The sequence below is a fragment of the Oncorhynchus keta genome, chromosome 22 (genome assembly GCF_023373465.1).
Source record: "Oncorhynchus keta strain PuntledgeMale-10-30-2019 chromosome 22, Oket_V2, whole genome shotgun sequence".
Classification (NCBI taxonomy): domain Eukaryota; kingdom Metazoa; phylum Chordata; class Actinopteri; order Salmoniformes; family Salmonidae; genus Oncorhynchus; species Oncorhynchus keta.
In genome coordinates, this window is record NC_068442.1 from 16345913 (window position 1) to 16363624 (window position 17712).

The following is a 17712-nucleotide window of genomic DNA, read 5'->3' on the forward strand; positions in this document are numbered from 1 at the left end:
GGGGGGGACTAAAACCTGGAAAAACAAAACTGAGAAAACAGATTTTATAGGGCCCTTCCACATTTTAAATTAATGTAGGCTATGTAAAATCTGAACGATATAATACTTAAAACTGATATAACCCTTTTATTAATTAAATGTAATGTATTTTCTAAATATTTTTTTAATGTGGTGTCACGCCCTGGCCTTAGTATTCTGTGTTTTCTTTATTATGTTGGTTAGGTCAGGGTGTGACATGGGTGATTTATGTGTCTTGTTTTGTCTAGGGGTTTTGTAGTCTATGGGGTTGTGTTCAGTTGAGTGTTCTAGGTAAGTCTATGGTTGCCTGGAGTGGTTCTCAATCAGAGGCAGGTGTTTATCGTGGTCTCTGATTGGGAACCATATTTAGGCAGCCATATTCTTTAGGTATTTTGTGGGTGATTGTTCCTGTCTCTGTGTTTTGCACCAGTTAGGACTGTTTCGGTTTTCCACGTTTTCTTATTTTGTATAGTGGTCACATTTTCATCTTTCATTAAAGATGTTTATAAATAACCACACTGCATTTTGGTCCTCCTCTCCTTCCCAGGAAGGAAACCGTTACAGAGTAACCCACCACAACAGGACCAAGCGGCGTGGTGACCGGCAGCGGTAGCAGGAGCAGCACAAGGAGGAATGGACATGGGACGATGTGTTGGACGGCAAGGGTTGCTACACATGGGAGGAGATCCTGGCGGGAAAGGATCGCCTCCCATGGGAACAGGTGGAGGCAGCTAGGAGAGCAGAGGCAGCCGGAGAGAGGAGCTGGCGATACGAGGGAACACGGCTGGCAAGGAAGCCTGAGAGTCAGCCCCAAAAATGTATTGGGGGGACACACGGGAGTATGGCAAAGCCAGGTAGGAGACCTGCGCCAACTTCCTGTGCTTACCGGGGGCTAGAGAGACCGGGCAGGAACCGTGTTTTCTGCTGTAGAGCGCACGGTGTCCCCAGTGCGGGTGCATAGCCCGGTGCGGTACCCTACCAGCTCCTCGTATCGGCCGGGCTAGAGTGGGCATCGAGCCAGGTGCCATGAAGCCGGCTCTACGCATCTGGTCTCCAGTGCGTCTCCTTGGGCCGGCGTACATGGCACCAGCCTTACGCATGGTGTCTCCGGTTCGCCTGCACAGCCCAGTGCGGGCTATTCCACCTCGCCGCCCCGGGGGGGTGTACTGTCACGACCTGGCCTTAGTATTCTGTGTTTTCTTTATGTTGGTTAGGCCAGGGTGTGACATGGGTGATTTATGTGTCTTGTTTTGTCTAGGGGTTTTGTAGTCTATGGGGTCGTGTTCAGTTGAGTGTTCTAGGTAAGTCTATGGTTGCCTGGAGTGGTTCTTAATCAGAGGCATGGTGTTTATCATTGTCTCTGATTGGGAACCATATTTAGGCAGCCATATACTTTAGGTATTTTGTGGGTGATTGTTCCTGTCTCTGTGTTTTGCATCAGTTAGGACTGTTTCGTTTTTTCCATGTTTTCTTATTTTGTATAGTGTTCACATTTTCATCTTTCATTAATTAAAGATGTTTATAAATAACCACGCTGCATTTTGGTCCTCTCCTTCCCAGGAAGAAAACCGTTACATGTGGGCTATTTATTTACTTCATTTTTCTGTTTAATAAAATACATAATTTGAAGAACAAACATCTTTGGCAATGCATATCGTGCACTAAAACTGTAAATAAGATTTTAATCTCGAGAGGACAGGTTAAATGTTAAAGTTTTAATGTTGTCTTACTTTCAAAATAGTCGATCATATAGACTTAGATGATATCCAAAACTACTAACAATACATTAATTTTACAGTTGTCATTTAAATTGTCTTTCTACACAATACCACAACAAATGTTAGAAAATCGATAAAGTATTCAATCATTTCACTGTGTATTTCAGATGGAATCAAGGCATTAGAATATACTGGAGGCCACCAAAATAGACCCAAACTGGTATACCGGTATAGACGATATGTCGCCCAGCCCTACTGTGGTTTAGCCTATTAGATCAGCCGGTAATAGCTCATGCGAACGCTAGCTAGGTACCGTCTGACATGATCCTATTTGGAAATTTAGAAACAATCTTTACAAGCTGGAATGTTGACTAAAATTACATTTCAACTTACTCTACTGGTTGTCTGAGTGGTTGGTCTCAACGACACTGGGAATTTGAGACAATCTGCATTTCTCAATATGCATACTACCGTGCTCCACACTCTCATGCTTCGAGTGCATTCCACGAGGAAGTTCCCTTAAGAAGGTTCGTGTGAGGATGAGTGTGGAGAATGCATAAAACATGACATTTGAGAAGCACTCGCACACCCCTACTGTATTACTTCACGCTGCACCTTTCCTTCAGTGAACCTTCTTCCAACTAGGACACTGGCAACGGAGACAAAACAAGATATACACAAAGTAAACATGTTTTCTTCATAACTATCATCTAGCCATATGTGAATCGTAGTAATCTAGCTAACTAGATAGTTTAACAGGCAAAAATGACTTAAAACGAATGTTATGCAAGGTAGATGCAAATTCTTCGTGGGTAGCTAGCAAGCTAACAATTCTTATCTGGCTAGATAACAGTAGTAGCTAGTCATTTAGCCCTATTGACTTACTATCGGCTTGCGATCTACACACACTACAGTGGGTATTGTAGCCAGGTAGAGTGCTGGGCCAGTAACCGAAAGGTTGCTCGATTGAATCCCTGAGCTGACAAGGTAAAAATCTGTCATTCTGTCCCTGAACAAGGCAATTAACCCAGTGTTCCTAGGCCGTCATTGTAAATGAGAATTTGTTCCTAACTGACTTGCCTAGTTAAATAAAGTTTAAATAAAAAATGAACAAAAGCCTTAGATCTGTTTAAAACAGTCCTACCATAAGATATCCTAACTCTAGACTGAACCTCAAACTGTCCAAATGAGATAGAGGACCATCTTAGTGCTCATCACTGGACTGAGAAGAGTGAGGCAAGCAGGCCAATGAAATGTCATTGCTGATCATTATCACCATCAGTGTTTGCTGAAACTTCTGTTATAAAATGTAATTGATTTAGATACAGGTAACTGCCAAAATACTGGAAACACTTGAGTAAATGAGGGATAAAAAGTATATTGAAAGCAGGTGCTTCCACACAGGTGTATTTCCTGAGTGGTGGTTCCTGGCTTAATTAAGATCCCATTATGTAGGGCCCTATGATATCCGTCACGCGGACAGAATCTGGTAATAAAAAAATGGAATCAACTGTAAAACGTGGAATATTGCAGAATTTTCCATAATTTGGCTAAATTATTTCATAATTGTACAATTACAGACGAGTAGGTCTAGAGAAATAATTCTGTTTTCAATTGGGGTGGGTCGTGGGTGGAACCCTTACGTCACCTCACCACTTGGCTGTCACTTTGAGAAACATGTCGAAGAGGCGCCAATTAGTTTTAAAAAACGAATCATTCGACCCTATCCCCTAAATCTAGAGCAATACCCAGTTATTATTATGAGTCAGGCAATAAGCTGTTTTGCAAATTCTGTCAACATACTATTGATTGGACACGTAAAATTACGTGTGACAACCACTTAAAGTCTAAAGCCCATGTGGCACCACTACAAATATTTCTCTGAAGTTGCATCACTTGTGACATGGATGAGATCTGTCTTCTTCGAGAAGCCTGCCAAAAAGGTAATATAGGTGAGATTCCTCATTATGAAGGAGTTTGAGCAGGTCAAGGCTCCTCCTGAAGCATTGAGAATAGCTGGTTTGAAACAGTGAAGTACCTTGCAGAGCATGTTCATCTGTACAGAGTTTTTGTTGGCAGAAAAGTCATCAACCCGGGCAGTCACAAACATCCTCAGCCAGCTGGAAACATGAGGATACGGTTGCGGCATTGTCGCCTAGATTCTTGCATTACTTTTTTTCCATTTACAATGAAACACTCAGTAGAACTCTGAATTGAAGCGCTAGCCTTGATTAAAAAAGTGCAATGTGTTGCATCATTACAAATGTACTGTTATCTTATTTCATTGTTGACGTTTTATTCATTCACATTATTAGACACTTTTTCTGATGATAAAATTAGCATAAATCATAACACAAAATTCAGAAAAATGTAAACGGAAAGAACAGAATTTGGGGAAAAAATTGAATAGATTTCATAAGGCCCTAATTATGCTTAGGCTCATGTATAAAAATACTGGGCAGGCCATTATTTTGGCTACCATGGCTATCCCCTGATAGATTGACAATGCTCCTATCCACAGGCAGTGAGTAGTCACTGAATGGTTTTATGAGAATGAAAATGATGTAAACCATATGCCATGGCTGTTTCGGTCACCAGATCTCAACCCAATTGAACGCTTTTGTGAGAATCTGGAGCGGTGCCTCAGACAGCTTTTCCACCACCATCAACAAAACGCCAAATTATGGTAAATATTGTGGAAGAATGGTGTCACATCCCTCCAATAAAGTTACAGACAGTTGTAGAATCTAAGCCAAGGTGCATTGAAGCTGTTCTGGCTCGTGGTGACCCAACACCCTATTAAGACACGTTGGTGTTTCCTTTATTTCGGCAGTTACATATTAGGCCTATATCTGAATCCTACTTTTGAAACACTTCTGGAGTAGCTATCCAGCTTTCCTTTCTTCCAATGCCATCTTAAAACATAATGGTCAAGTTACCAGGTTGTTAACCAGAGTTCATCTTGGAAACACAAAACTACATTCTGTTATGAGATATTTTGAAGAATGCCTAATCAGACTTCTTACAGGTGACATGCAAAGGGAAGTGAACTTTTACAGATTCAAAAGTGCTTCCCATTCTTAAGTTTTGTTTTTGCATCTTTAACATTCTGTTTTGTACATCAGCTTCAAACAGCCGAAAATACAATATTTTTGGTAATTGAAAAGATATTTCACAGCGGTTTCGATGGCACATTGATTCTCTCCCAAACTCGGTTCTGGGGCCCCCCTGGGTGCACGTTTTGTTTTTTGCCCTAGCACTACACAGTTGATTTAAATAATCAAAGCTTGATGATGAGTTGGGGGGCCCAGAACCAAGTTTGGGAAACCCTGCTCTAAACTATACATTGCTTGTTTTGTCACATAAAATGAAATTAGGCGAACTATTAGAATGTTAGAAACCAGGAAATGGGGGCGGGATTTCTGCATATTGCACCTTTTAACTTTCATATCAATGAGATCATTTTCAAAAAACAAAAAAGGTTAAATTACTCAAAACACAGTTTAAAATTACACTGCCATATTTCCATGTTACGATGACCACCTGTTCTAATTAGCTAGATAGCGCCTTCAAACACATGTCTGTAAGTCGCTCAGGATAAGAGCGTCTACTAAATTACTAAAATGTCAAATGTAGACGAAGAACGACACCAGAACATTTTTGCAACTGAAAAACACTGCCGGCTACAACTGTTAAAACTGGTTAAACCAGAGTATAGAAAGTGTTTGTTTTGCATTTGTGAAATTATTTTGATGTGATATGAAAGTCACTTTATGTTTCTACAATACGATTCACAATTAGATAGAATAATTGGTTGTTTTGTGTGCCAGAGCCAGTTTCCCTCTGAACATAACCTATAAAGGTCCTTGGACGTTAAAGGAGTAGGCTCGCCTACACTCCTTAACAGTCCATTCTTGGGCTAACTGGACACTAAACAATGATACAAATCTATACCACACAAATAAAACATTGCCATTCAGTGTATTATCTGGGTGAATATTAAAGCTACAGTTAACTGGCAATTATACAAAATAAATTGACTGCTGTACTTACACATGCAGCAGCATACTGTTTACCTTCTGTAACAAACTGATACTGGAGTTTGGTGATGCTGTTTCACTCAAAGACTTAGTGAAGCTGATATCTCCTTCAGAACTCTCTTTCAATATAGTAGCATTGAATGACCCTATCCCGCCCTTTTTCCAGCTGACTTGAGTTCCAGTCACTCCTAAAGCGCTCTCTGGTCCCTGTATACGCACCACTACCAATTTGAAAGGAGAACTCCCTAATTTGACTATAGTATCCACCCTTTTGGCGCTGTTGTAGATCTGAAAGAAATGGATAGGTGTTAGCATCAATATGGCAAAACCCAGGCAAGGTGAAATACAGTAATTACATGGTTTAAACCTATCCATGCCTCAAAGCTAATGGCGAGCCTTGGGAGCTATGGGTCGATGTGGGATTCAGCAGCACTACACTACTGAGGAGTGGAGGAGTTCAGCACAGTGATTACCACACTGTGTGTGTGATTCATTACTGTTTTAATGTGATCAAAAAGTAGTTGGGTGGCAGCTATAACTGGCGGTAAGTCTGCGTATCAGCAGCTGTAAACGACACCAACTTGTCTTTCTCTCTGCATTATCAGACTGGAGAGTGCCAAGGATTGATCAGTATTGGTCTATACAAAGCAGGTAGGTAGATCTTGTAAAATGATACAGGAAAACTGACAAAGTGATCCAGGATGAACCCATCTGCTGTTGAAGAGCATGAATTGGCAGTTTGAAACAGTTTCTCCTGATAAAGATGAAGATAAGCAGCGACAAAGTGTTCTCAAGAACCTAAACACCCACCAAGTGCGTGTCAACACCCATCCACAGAGCTCTAGACTAACGTTTTCCACTGGTGACACCAACTTTTTCAGTTGATGGCACGAGCACATGATTTGGTCACACCAATGTTTTACCACTGCGCGGTGATAATGACCTGAACTGTGTCCATAATGTGTTTGCATTCCATTCAGAACCAGGCTAATAATGACTAGCAATCTTGAAAATTAGCATGCCCTTGCAGGGCTTGACATTCAGGTTAATGGCACACCTGGCTTGTACCAACTTCAAACTACTGGCAAGAATGAAAAGAATACTGGCCTGGGAAAGCAGATGATGCGTACATCAGCAAAAAAAGAAACATCCTCTCACTGTCAACTGCGTTTATTTTCAGCAAACTCAACATGTGTAAATATTTGTATGAACATACGATTCAACAACTGAGACAAACTGAACAAGTCACAGACATGTGACTAACAGAAATGGAATAATGTGTCCCTGAACAAAGGGGGGGTCAAAATAAAAAGTAACAGTCAATATCTGGTGTGGCCACCAACTGCATTAACTACTGCAGTGCATATCCTCCTAGTGGACTGCACCAGATTTGCCAGTTCTTGCTGTGAGATGTTACCCCACTCTTCCAACAAGGCACCTGCAAGTTCCCGGACATTTCTGGGGAGAAATGGCCCTAGCCCTCACCCTCCGTGCTCAATGGGATTGAGATCCGGGCTCTTCGCTGGCCATGGCAGAACACTGACATTCCGGTCTTGCAGGAAATCACACACAGAACAATGGCTGGAGATGATTGTGAACTACAGGAAAAGGAGGAACGAGCACGCCCCATTCTCATCGACGGGGCTGTAGTGGAGCAGGTTGAGAGCTTCAAGTTCCTTGGTGTCCACATCACCAAAAAAAAATAGAATGGTCCAAACACAAAAGACAGTCGTGAAGAGGGCACGGCAAAGCCTATTCCTCCTCTGGAAACTAAACAGATGTGGCATGGGTCCTGAGATCCTCAAAAGGTTCTACAGCTGCAATATCGAGAGCATCCGGACTGGTTGCATCACTGCCTGGTACGGCATTGCTCGGCTTCCGACCGCAAGGCACTACAGAGGGAAGTGCGTAAGGCCCAGTACATCACTGGGACTAAGCTGCCTGCCATCCAGGACTTCTACACCAGGCGGTGTCAGAGGAAGGCCCTAAAAATTGTCAAACACCCTAGTCACATAGACTGTTCTCTCTACTATCGCATGGCAAGCGGTACCGGAGAGCCATGTCTTGGACAAAAAGGCTTCTCAACAGTTTTTACCCCCAAGCCATAAGACTCCTGAACAGGTAATCAAATGGCTACCCGGACTATTTGCATTGTGTGCCCCCCCAACCACTCGTTTACGCTGCTGCTACTCTCTGTTTATCATATATGCATAGTGACTTAACTATACAGTGGGGCAAAAAAGTATTTAGTCAGCCACCAATTGTGCAAGTTCTCCAACTTCAAAAGATGAGAGGCCTGTAATTTTCATCATAGGTACACTTCAACTATGACAAACAAAATGAGAGAAAAAAATCCAGAAAATCACATTGTAGGATTTTTAATGAATTTATTTGCAAATTATGGTGTTATTTACTTTTGTTATTGACCAAATGCTTATTTTACAATGTGATTTTCTGGATTTTCCCCCGCATTTTGTCTGTCATAGTTGGAGTGTACCTATGATGAAAATTACAGGCCTCTCTCATCTTTTTAAGTGGGAGAACTTGCACAATTGGTGGCTGACTAAATACTTTTTTGCCCCACTGTACCTATTGTTCACCTTATACATTGTTTGCACTATTGGTTAGAGCCTGTAAGTAAGCATTTCACTGTAAGGTTATATTCGGCACACGTGACAAATAAACTTTGATTTGGTGGCATTGTCATGCTGGAGGGTCATGTCAAGATGAGCCTGCAGGAAGGGTACCACATGAGGGAGGAGGATGTCTTCCCTGTAAAGCACAGTGTTGAGATTGCCTGCAATGACAACAAGCTCAGTCCAAAGATACTGTGACACACCGCCCCCAGACCATGACGGACCCGCCACCTCGATCCCACTCCAGAGTACAGGCCTCGGAGTAACGCTCAGTCCTTCGATGATAAAGCGAAAATCGACAGGTTATTTCACTGTATCACAATTCCAGTGGGTCTGATGCTTACATACACTAAGTTGACTGTGCCTTTAAACAGCTTGGAAAATTCCAGAAAATGATGTCATGGCTTTAGAAGCTTATTGTGGGAAGCCTGTGGAAGGCTACCCAAAACAATTGAAAGGCAATGCTACCAAACACTTAATTAGTATATGTAAACTACTGACCCACTGGGAATGTGATGAAAGAAATAAAAGCTTAAATAAATACATCTCTATTATTCTGACATTTCCCATTCTTAAAATAAAATGGTGATCCTAACTGATCTAACTGACTGGGAATTTTTACTAGGATTAAATGTCAGGAATTGTGAAAAATGAGTTTAAATGTATTTGGCTGAGGTGTTTGTAAACTTCCAAACTTCAACTGTATGTACACACACACACATTTGTTTTGTTCATTTAAAATAAAATTGATCAGAAATACGGTGTAGACATTGTTAATGTTGTAAATGACTATTGTAGCTGGAAACAGCTGATTTTTAATGGAATAGCTACATAGGGGTTCAGAGGCCCATTATCAGTAACCATTACTCCTGTGTTCCAATGGCACGTTGTGTTAGCTAATTCAAGTTTATAATTTTAAAAGGTTAATTGATCATTAGAAAACCCTTTTGCAATTATGTTAGCACAGCACAAAACTGTTGTTCTGATTAAATAAGCAATAAAACTGTCCTTCAGACTAGTTGAGTATCTGGAGCATCAGAATTTGTGGGTTCTATTACAGGTTCAAAATGGCCAGAAACAAATAACTTTCTGCTGAAACTCGTCAGTGTATTCTTGTTCTGAGAAATGGATTCTATTCCATGCGGGAAATTGCCTGTGTACTACTTCCTTCACAGAACAGCGCAAACTGGCTTTAACCAGAATATAAAGAGGAGTGGGAGGCCCCGGTGCACAACTGAGCCAGAGGACAAGTACATTAGAGTGTCTAGTTTGAGAAACAGATGCCTCACAAGTCCTCAACTGGCAGCTTCATTAAATGGTACCCACAAAACACCAGTCTCAACGTCAACAGTGAAGAGGCGACTCCCGGATGCTGGCCTTCCACACAGTACCAGTCAAAGGTTTGGACACACCTATCCCTTCAAGGGTTTTTCTTTATTTTGACTATTTTCTACATTGTTCTGACATTAAAACTATGGAATAACACACATGGAATCATGTAGTAACTAAAAATCGTGTTAACCAAATCAAAATATATGAGATTCTTCAAAGTAGCCACCCTTTGCCTTGATGACAGTTTTGAACACTCTTGGCATTCTCTCAACCAGCTTAATGAGGAATACTTATCCAACAGCCTGGAAGGAGTTCCCACATATGCTGAGCATGTCTTGGCTGCTTTTTCTTCTCTGTGGTCAAACTCGTCCTAAAACATCTCAATTGGGTCAAGGTCGGGTGATTGGAAGCTAGGTCATCTGATGCAGCAATCCATCACTCTCCTTCTTGATCGAATAGCCCTTACACAACCTGGAGCTGTGTTTTGAGTAATTGTCCTGTTGAAAAACAAATGATAATACCACTAAGCGCAAACCAGATGGGATGGTGTATTGCTGCAGAATGCTGTGGTAGACATGCTGGTTAAGTGTGCCTTGAATTGTAAATAAATCACTGACAGTGTCACCAGCAAAGCACTCCACACCACCACCTCCATGCTTCACGGTGGAAACCACACATACAGAGATAATCCGTTCACCTACTCTGCATCTCACAAAGACCCGGTGGTTGGAACCAAAACTCTCAAATTTGGACTCATCAGACCAAAGGGCAGATTCCCACCAGTCTAAAGTACATTGCTCATGCTTCTTCACCCAAGCAAGTCTCTTCTAATTGGTGTCCTTTAGTAGTGGTTTCTTTGCAGTAATTCAACCATGAAGGCCTGATTCACACTGTCTCCCCTGAACAGTTGATGGTGAGATGTGTCTGTTACATGAACTCTGTGAAGCATTTATTTGGGCTGCAATCTGAAGTGAAGATTAACTCTAATGAACTTATCCTCTGCAGCAGAGGTAACTCTGGGTCTTCCTTTCCTGTGGCAGTCCTCAAGAGAGCCAGTTTCATCATAGTGCTTGATGGTTTTTGCGACTGCACTTGAAGAAACTTTAAAAGTTCTTGACATTTTATGGATTAACTGACCTTCATGTCTTAAAACCTGTTATGGCTGTCAAGTGGTCATTGGACAGAAATGGCTGTCAAGTGGTCATTGGACAGAAATATAGTCAATCAATGAAGCTTCGCTAAAATTATTGGTGCGTAAGGTAGTCATTTATCGTTGTCTTCAAATCAGCTCACTTCGGTCAATACTCCCCGCAAAAAAACAATGACGTTTGGCTGTGTTGCAAACATCCAGAGGAATGCACTGAAACCAACCATGACTAGATAAACGATTGTTTACAGGGGGGAATCACGTTGAATGCTCCGTAAAAAATTGATGGAGATGGAATTCACGGCACAAACGGTTTACAAAATGTTTCGATTTATGCTATAAAAATTGATTTTATCAAAGAAAACGGCACTTCATTTGATCACTGGGACCCTCAGGAAGAGAAATAAGAGCAAGATATCAGAATGTAAGTCATAATTTTACCTTCAGATGTGAATGTGTAACAACTGTCATAGCGGGAAATGTTTGTGTTGTTGATTGCTCTTCTCAAACAAAAGCATGGGATTTGTTCTCTGTAATAGCTATTTTAAATTGGAAAACGTAGTTTGATTACCAAGATTCTAATCTTTTGAAGGGTGTAAGACACTTGCATTGTCAAGAATGTTTAATTTTACGAAGTTGTATTTTTAGTTGTCACTCTGAAATTTCCCCTGATGTTGGTCCCTGTACGGGGATCGCAGCCATAACAGGTTTATTAACCTTTATAGCGCAGGCGTTCCGCTCGCGGAACCCCTCGACAACATTCCTCTGAGAAGGCAGCGTGCGAAATTCAATTTTTTTTTTTTAGAAATATGTAACTTTCACACATACAGCAAATGAAAGATACACTTCTTGTTAATCTACCCATCGTGTCCGATTTCAAAAAGGCTTTATTGCGAAAGCACAACATATGATTATGTTAGATCAGAGCCAAGTCAAAAAAAATAATAATTCCCAGCCAAAGATAAGAGTCACAAAAACCAGAAATATAGATAAAATGAATCACTAACCTTTGATGATCTTCATCAGATGACACTCATATGACATCATGTTACACAATATATGTATGTTTTGTTCGATAATGTGCAAATTTATATCCAAAAATCTAAGTCTACATTTCCGCGTTACGTGCAGTAATGTTTTGATTCCAAAACATCCGGTGATGTTGCAGATAGCCACATCAAATCCCAGAAACACTAATAATAAACATTGATAAAAGATACAAGTGTTATTCACAGAATTAAAGATAGACTTCTCCTTAATGCAACCGTTGTGTCAGATTTCTTTTCTTTTTTTACGGAAAAAGCATAATCTGAGTACGGCGCTCAGAGCCCATTCCAGCCAAAGAAATATCCACCATGTTGGAGTCAACAGAATATTATAAATATTCACTTACCTTTGATGATCTTCATCAGAATGCACTCCCAGGAATCCCAGTTCGACAATAAATGGCTGATTTGTTCCATAAAGTCCACCATTTATGTCCAAATATCCACTTGTTGTTAGCGTGTTCAGCCCAGTAATCCATCTTCATGAGGCGCGAGCACTACGTCCAGACAAAAACTCAAAGTTCCGTTACAGGTCGAAGAAGCATGTCAAACAATGTATGGAATCAATCTTTAGGATGTTTTTAACAAAAAACGTCAATAATGTTCCAACCAGAGAATTCCATTGTCTGTAGAAAAGCAATGGAACGAGAGCTAACTCTGTCGGGAACGCGAGTCACGAGTCTGAGACACTCTGCCAGACCACTGACTCATTCAGCTCCCATTCCCCCCTCCTTTATAGCAGAAGCCTGAAACAAGTTTCTAAAGACAGTTGACATCTAGTGGAAGCCTTAGGAAGTGCAACTTGACCCCATAGACACTGTAGGCCAAGCTTTGAAAAACTACAAACCTCAGATTTCCCACTTCCTGGTTGGATTTTTCACCTGCCATATGAGTTCTGTTATACTCACAGACATCATTCAAACAGTTTTAGAAACTTAAGAGAGTTTTCTATCCAATACTAATAATAATATGCATATATTAGCATCTGGGACTGAGTAGGAGGCAGTTCACTCTGGGCACGCTATTCATCCAAAAGTGAAAATGCTGCCCCCTATCCCAAACAGGTTAAAGTAATGATGGACTGTTGTTTCTCTTTGCTTATTTGAGCTGTTCTTGCCATAATATGGACTTGGTATTTCACAAAATACCCCTATCTTCTGTATACCACCCCTATGTCATATCACACCTGATTGGCTCAAACGCATTAAGAAGGAAAGACTGGAAAACCCACCACCGGCCGATGCCGATAGTGGTAAAGTTCCTGAGGTTCAAGGACAAGGTAGCTGTTCTGGAAAGAGCCACGAACTTGAGAAGAACGTATATCTTTCTCAATGAGAACTATCCTGAAGCTGTGTGTCAGAAAAGGAAAGAAATTATCCCAGCCATGAAAGCTGCCAGAGCGCGTGGGGACATTGCTTACATCTGCTATGACAGGCTCATTTTCCAAGCCTGGAAGGGACGAGAGAGCAAAGCCTATGGGTTCGTAGTTTAAACCCATAGGCTTTCCTCTCTCATCCCTTCCAAGCTTGGAAAAGGTAATCTGAGGCAATCTGATGTATTTCCATGGTGTCTTTAACCACTTGCAACTGACTCTGCACTGCATCGTCATATCTACACACGTCAACTTCAGATATCCAAAAGTACTTTACGCTTGAGCTTGTGTTTTCCTGTAGTTTGCTGTACAGATCTTTTGGGGTCTGGATATCTGCTCCCATTTTCACCATGTCATCAGCACTACGTACGTTTTCCTGCTCCACCGACTTCATCAGGAGCACCTTTACCGTATCCCTTCTCTGAGAAGTTCCATGTTACTTCTTTGAATCCCAAAAGAAATGGTGAATAGGTCAAATATTATTTTTGCTCCTGTACTGTGTGACAGGATAGCCGCACATGAAGTGAAGAATAGTTAGAGGGATTTTGCCCCTTCACTTGCTTCAAAATAGGCTCAAGGTGTGCTCACATGGCTCTTTCATCGTGGCGGACGCTATCTGTTAATGTAGCATATGACTGGCACCCCTGAAACGTGTACAACACACTAGTATGCAATTAACATGCATAGTTTTCTGAGAAGGCCATGTGAACAACTACTTCATTGTCACCAATGTTTTCTTTAAGATTTCGGCACTTAGTGCCTCCCAGGTGGCGCAGTGGTTAAGGGAGCCAGCTGTGCCACCAGAGACTCTGGGTTCGCGCCCAGGCTCTGTCGCAGCCGGCCGTGACTGGGAGGTCTGTGAGGCGACGCACAATTTGCCTAGCGTCATCCGGGTTAGGGAAGGTTTGGCTGATAGGGATATCCTTGTCTCATTGCGCACCAGTGACTCATGTTGCTGGCCGGGTGCAGTGCGAGCTAACCAAGGTTGCCAGGTGCATTCCTCCAACACATTGGTGCAGCTGGCTTCTGGGTTGGATGCACGCTGTGTTAAGAAGCAGTGCGGCTTGGTTGGGTTGTGTATCGGAGGATGCATGACTCTCAACCTTTGTCTCTCCTGAGCCCGTACAGGAGTTGTAGCGATGAGATAAGATAGTAGCAACTAAACAATTGGAAACCACAAAATTGGAGAGAAAAAAAGGGGTACCGTACAATTTTATTTTAAATAAAAAAAGATTTCGGCAATTCTCAACTTGATGAAATGGTGCTTGGTGAGCAGGTCGAGTTTTGGATTCAGGATTCTGTTCAGATCCTGCCATGCGCCTAGCTTTTGTTTTTTTTCACGTCTTTTCTTCATTGCTGGTCTCCTCTCTTTCACATTGCTGCCATGTGGTGTTCACTTCAGGCAGAGCTAGTTCTACCTCACTGTAATAACTTTGGGAAGGACTAGTCTCTGAACTTTTTCTTTGTGCTTCGTTACGGTGTCTTTCTTCCCAGGCAGAAGTCTGCTATTTTCATCCCTACACAATAATTTAGTGACCTTTGCCTTCTTCTCTGCAACCAGTTTCTTTCTCCCTCTGTGCTTGTTTCTTTCTCATTTTCTTTTTGACAGTGCAAGGTATATTTCAAGTCTGATCATTTGTTGCTTCAACTGTGCTTTTTCTTTACCTAACTGGATATATTCTCTACATCACTTCTCTCTGGGGTTGATGAAGCAAGTGGTTGTCCCTGCTATGTTGGTGGCATCTCAGGTGGGTAATGTTAAGGTGGTTGGCTTTGCTGTGGAGTTGAGGGTTGAGGTGGGTGCTGCTGTTGAGCTTGTAGATTGCTCAGGGTGCCCCCCAAGATGGTCACCATCCATGGACACTGGAGTGAGGTTTATCACAGCATGCATTTGCCACTGACTCCTCTGGTTTTCCCTCTGTTTATCCCTTCTCTTTTCAGCTGCAGAGGTCGTCATCTCCCTACCTGGGCAATGGTCTATGTGCCCATCCTCCTTACATTTGCGGTAGCTAAACACAAGACAAATATAATTACAGAGATATAGTTCAGGCTATAGTCAAAATGACTTACAATACATGAATATTTCCTAAACGCTATTGTAAACAACCTTTGCGTAATAGCCCACAGCTTAGTCTGACACCCATACATTGTATTGATTACCTAAAAGATCTAGCCTTCTTCAAATGAGTGTGAACCTAATTGAACTTAGTCTTAATTCAGGTTTGCTGGTTACTGAACTGCACTTGTCACTGCATGACCACTATAATAACAAGGCTTCCTGCTCAGATGCCACTCTTCCCTAACAAGAGGATCTGAGTTCTTCCGGGCCCTGAACATGCAACTCTCTCTTTGTTGGATAGAAGCACCTATCTATAAGTACATATATTCCCTCAATATCAAAACTGTACTGATAAAACACTAATAAAACCTTATATTAAGTTCTTATGACTTGAATATGTGACTTCACAAAAAACAAATAACTATGATAATGTTGTCATTACATTTGTTTTTCACAATGTAATAGATAGACAAAATATTCCTTAACACATAAAAATACATACACAGTTGAAGTCGGAAGTTTACATACACTTAAGTTGGAGTCATTAAAACTAGTTTTTCAACCACTCCACAAATTTCTTGTTAACAAACTATAGTTTTGGCAAGTCGGTTACGACATCTACTTTGTGCATGACACAAGTACTTTTTTCCAATTGTTTATAGACATATTATTTCCCTTATTCACTGTATCACAATTCCAGTGGGTCAGAAGTTACAGAACATACACTAAGTAGAACAGAACATACACTAATTTGACTGTGCCTTTAAACAGCTTGGAAAATTCCAGAAAATATCATGGCTTTAGAAGATTCTGATAGGCTAATTGACATAATATGAGTCAATTGGAGGTGTACCTGTGGATGTATTTCAAGGCCTACCTTCAAACTCAGTGCCTCTTTGCATGACATCCTGGGAAAATCAAAAGAAATCAGCCAAAACTTCAGAAAAAAATGTATACCTCCACAAGTCTGGTTCATCCTTGGGAGCAATTTCCAAACGCCTGAAGGTACCATGTTCATCTGTACAAACAATAGTATGCAAGTATAAACACCATGGGACAACGCAGCCGTCATACCGCTCAAGAAGGAGACGCGTTCTGTCTCCAAGAGATGAAAATTCTTGTGAGAAGTGCAAATCAATCCCAGAATAACAGCAAAGGACCTTGTGAAGATGCTGGAGGAAACCGGAACAAAAGTATCTATATCCACAGTAAAACAAGTCCTATATCATCATAACCTGAAAGGCCGCTCGGCAAGGAAGAAGCCACTGCTCCAAAACCGCCATAAAAACGCCAGACTACGGTTTGCAATTGCACATGGGGACAAAGATCATAGTTGTTGGAGAAATGTCCTCTGGTCTGATGAAACAGAAATTGAACCGTTTGGCCATAATGACCATCGTTATGTTTGGAGGAAAAAGGGGGATGCTTGCGAGGCGAAGAACACCATCCCAACCGTGAAGCACAGTGGTGGCAGGATCATGTTGTGGGGGTTCTTTGCCGCAGGAGGGACTGGTGCACTTCACAAAATAGATGGCATCATGAGACAGGACAATTATGTGGATATATTGAAGCAACATCTCAAGACACCAGTCAGGAAGTTAAATCATGGTCGCAAATGGGTCTTCCAAATGGACAATGACCGCAAGCATACTTCCAAAGTTGTGGCAAAATGGCTTAAGGACAATAAAGTCAAGGTATTGGAGTGGCCAACACAAAGCCCTGACCTCAATCCTATAGAACATTTGTGGGCAGAAATGAAAAAGCGTGTGCGAGCAAGGAGGCCTACAAACCTGACTCAGTTACACCAGCTCTGTCAGGAGGAATGGGCCAAAATTCATCCAACTTATTGTGGGAAGCTTGTGGAAGGCTACCCGAAACATTTGACCCAAGTTAAACAATTTAAAGGCCCTACTAACAAATACTAATTGAGTGTATGTAAACTTCTGACCCACTGAGAATGTGATGAAGAAATAAAAGCTGAAATAAATAATTCTCTCTACTATTCTTCTGACATTTCACATTCTTAAAATAAAGTGGTGACACTAACTGACCTAAGACAGGGGATTTTTACTAGGATTAAATGTCAGGAATTGTGAAAAACTGAGTTTAAATGTATTTGGCTACGGTGTATGTAAACTTCCGACTTCAACTGTAAATGTCATCAATAAAACATACACTACATTCCCATAAAGCTTAAGAATAGTCCTAAAAAACAAAAACTATATACATGTGTCATGCGAAGTAATGAATGACATAATTGACACTCCGTATGACAAAATACAGCTTGAACTATTATTTGACCCTGTTGGTCATCTCTGAACATTTGAACATCTTGGCCATGTTC

At 41.3% G+C, this 17712-nt stretch overlaps 1 protein-coding gene across 3 annotated transcripts in view; it reads right to left on the reverse strand.

Annotated features, from left to right (window-relative positions):
• Window positions 1–17712, reverse strand: part of LOC118401133 (furin-like) — a 169490-nt gene that overhangs the window by 148230 nt on the left and 3548 nt on the right. The gene's annotated exons all lie outside the window — the stretch shown is intronic.